General features: G+C 43.4%; 1 pseudogene; it reads right to left on the bottom strand.

Annotated features, from left to right (window-relative positions):
- Positions 1–2,933, bottom strand: part of LOC111959291 (guanylate-binding protein 1-like) — a 9,204-nt pseudogene that overhangs the window by 4,541 nt on the left and 1,730 nt on the right.

Here is a 2,933-nt window from a genome sequence, read left to right as displayed (position 1 = left end):
GCTGGTTCACATTCTCCTCATACGTCCTCTGCTGGTCCGCTCTCAACCTCTCCTGGACAACCAGCTGCTCCTCCATGGCTTGATTCTCCCGCTCAGATGCCTCCCTTTTCGCTTGCTCCGCTGCAGGTAGACAGAGTATGTGTGAGAGAGAGAGATAAATATCAAAGAGAACGAGAGGTAAGCCTCCATTTGGTGGTCATTAGAATGTTGTTGCCAGGTCATGGAGTGCATATTCATGGTGACCTATATKACCTTCTGCTCTCTGCTCAGCTTCAGTGAGGGACTGGTCTGCTGACAGGATGGTCTGACCAATGATGGCCTTCCTTTCCAAGTACTCCTTCAGTACCTCTTCAGCCTGGAACAACCACACATAATATTTAACTTTCAACATCACATCAGTGCATTCATAACTCCTTTGACCAGCATCCACAAAACATGATAATTACATAATATCCTAAAATAGCACCACCTCCCCAACATACCTTCACTCCCCTGCCTCCCTCAGATCTGWATTCYCTGGTGGCCAGTTTCAGGTCGTTGCAGTACTCTTTGTATCCTCCAGGGGTCATGTAGGAGCCATCCCTTATTTTCTCCTCCAAGGGGGCAAAGATGCATTCGATTTTGGACTCGCATGCCTTCTGGGACTCCTTGTAGTTCCTCTCACAGATCTTCTCATACTCCTCTTGAAGCACTTTCTATTTTGGRGTTTGAGAGGTTGGTTCAGAATGTACCAGAACAAACCAGAATGTCTTGGTTCAGTTGAGGTAATAAATGTTGAATAATCTGTCAATGTGCCCTTGAGTAAGGCATTTAACCCTAATTGCTGCTGTAAGTCGCTCTGGATAAGTGTGTCTGCTAAATGACTAAAATGTACATGTAAGTGTAGCATAAAAGGGTAGCTCACACAAATGACAAATTATCCTCATCTTGTTAAATACATGCATCACTGAATTGAATATTGACTCATTGAATATAGACTCTACATTCCCATACCATGAGCTCCAACTGGTACTTCTGGTCCTCGTCTTTGAAGGAGTTGTTGATGAATATGGCCACAGCCTCCTTCTCCATGACAGCATGCACTTCAGACAGCTCCTCTTGGGTCTCTGTGGGGTAGGCTACCCAGTCAGCCATGCCCTTTTGGTAGTGGGCCCTGGCCCTCTCGATGGCACTGGAGTTCTCAATTTGGGCCAGAGCCAACACAGCATTGTCCAGGCAGGGGATCTGCCCGCTCCGGATGGCAGACACATACGTCTCTGCCAGGTTTCCCAGCACTGCAGGAGAGGGCAGGAAATCAGCATATCTGGTAGTTGTGGTAGTGATGGTGGTAGTACTGTAGTGGTCAGTGTTGCTTGTATAGAAGTAAAGTAAGTAGTAGAATTAGTAGGAATTGAAGTACTAATGGCGTTGTTAGTTGTACTGGTCATGGTGGTTGTAGTAATCATCATAATAATAATAATAGAGGAACTGGTTATAGTAGCAGCAGTAGTTTAGTTGTATTATCAAACATCATGACCTACTTTCATAAGTGCTTTCCAATATCAGTGTTGTAATACTCACGTCTGCCGGTAACTTTCAGGCCCTGGTGGTGAAATCTCTGACTGTCCACACAAAGGAAGGAAAGTAACGCAGGTACTCTGAAGATTCCTCCCCGTCTCGCTGGTTGGACTTCACCTTGATGTGCTCTGTCAGTTCTGTCACATAGCTGTAGAAGGCGGTATTGAGGACAAAATGAACCCAGATTTACTAACACACAGTATAGTGCTGAGCGATTAGCGCTTTTTGAGGTGTTCGGTTGTTGGGGATGAAATGAATCCAGACATCCAACACTACACTATATTTCTTTATAGGCCTGCTGAAGGATATTGTAGTTTCTCCAGGGCGTTGTTGTCGATGTTCCAGGCTGTTGTACACCAGAGTACTGCTGAGCAGGACAGCCAGGGAAAAGATCCAGTTGTCATTCTTCTCATCACCCTGCAGACACAACAGAAGGAACACATTGGTACTCTGTTCATACTAGAGTGAAATTAAGTCAGTAACTAAATGTCTACTCCATACGCCGTTTTATGGGCCTCCCTACCTAAATAAAGGTCAAAGCTGGAATCCTTAATTGAAACATTACAAAGCCACACCCTCATCTATATGCATTTATGTAAAAAAAAAAATGAGGGATGAGCCTAGAGAAATGTAACCACTAAATTCATAGACTGAGCTAGGTGCAATGACTCACCATCCGTGACATCATATTGTAGTTAATCATGATTTATACAGTGTTTAATTACATTACAAACATTGGAGTAAAACAAGCTTATAGTCTATGGAACATTAACTAAGCTCATGGGTCATTATTTATTTGTTATACTTTTAGAATCAATGGGTATACATCATACATTTATAATCAGACATTATATACAGTGATGAAATCAGTATCAGTACTAGACACAGTTTATTGAGATAACATGGGATTTTACCATAGCAATGTTATATTCGTCATCTAAACAGCCATAAAAGGTTTTTGACAGAGAGTGAACTTTGACCTCCCACCTTCTCCACGTCCCCAGACCCTCTGTATCCAGCAGCACCAGGGTGTGGTCTCTTTTTTCAGGGTGAGGCACACACCACATCCAGATGCCCTTAGTTTTGGACTGGATGGTGGCTCCCAGGGCAAAACCTTGAGGACAGAGGATAAAAACGGTTCTTAGGATGGAATCTGTAAAGAGGCAGCAGGATGTAAAGTGTTTACTCAAGGCTGCTGGTTTTCAGATGAACCTTTTTGTCTAGTTATACTGTATATAATACTGACAGACTGAAAGTGAAACTAGCAGCCAGTGCAAAACGGCCCCTGATCTACACAACCCACTTAGAACAAATGTGGTCGGAACAAAATGTTTTTTGCATGTTTGCTCTGCTGTCTGGTTGTACTTATGGTGGTA

The sequence above is a fragment of the Salvelinus sp. IW2-2015 genome, linkage group LG36 (genome assembly GCF_002910315.2).
Source record: "Salvelinus sp. IW2-2015 linkage group LG36, ASM291031v2, whole genome shotgun sequence".
Taxonomy (NCBI): Eukaryota; Metazoa; Chordata; class Actinopteri; order Salmoniformes; family Salmonidae; genus Salvelinus; species Salvelinus sp. IW2-2015.
This window is presented reverse-complemented; position numbering and strand designations above follow the sequence as displayed.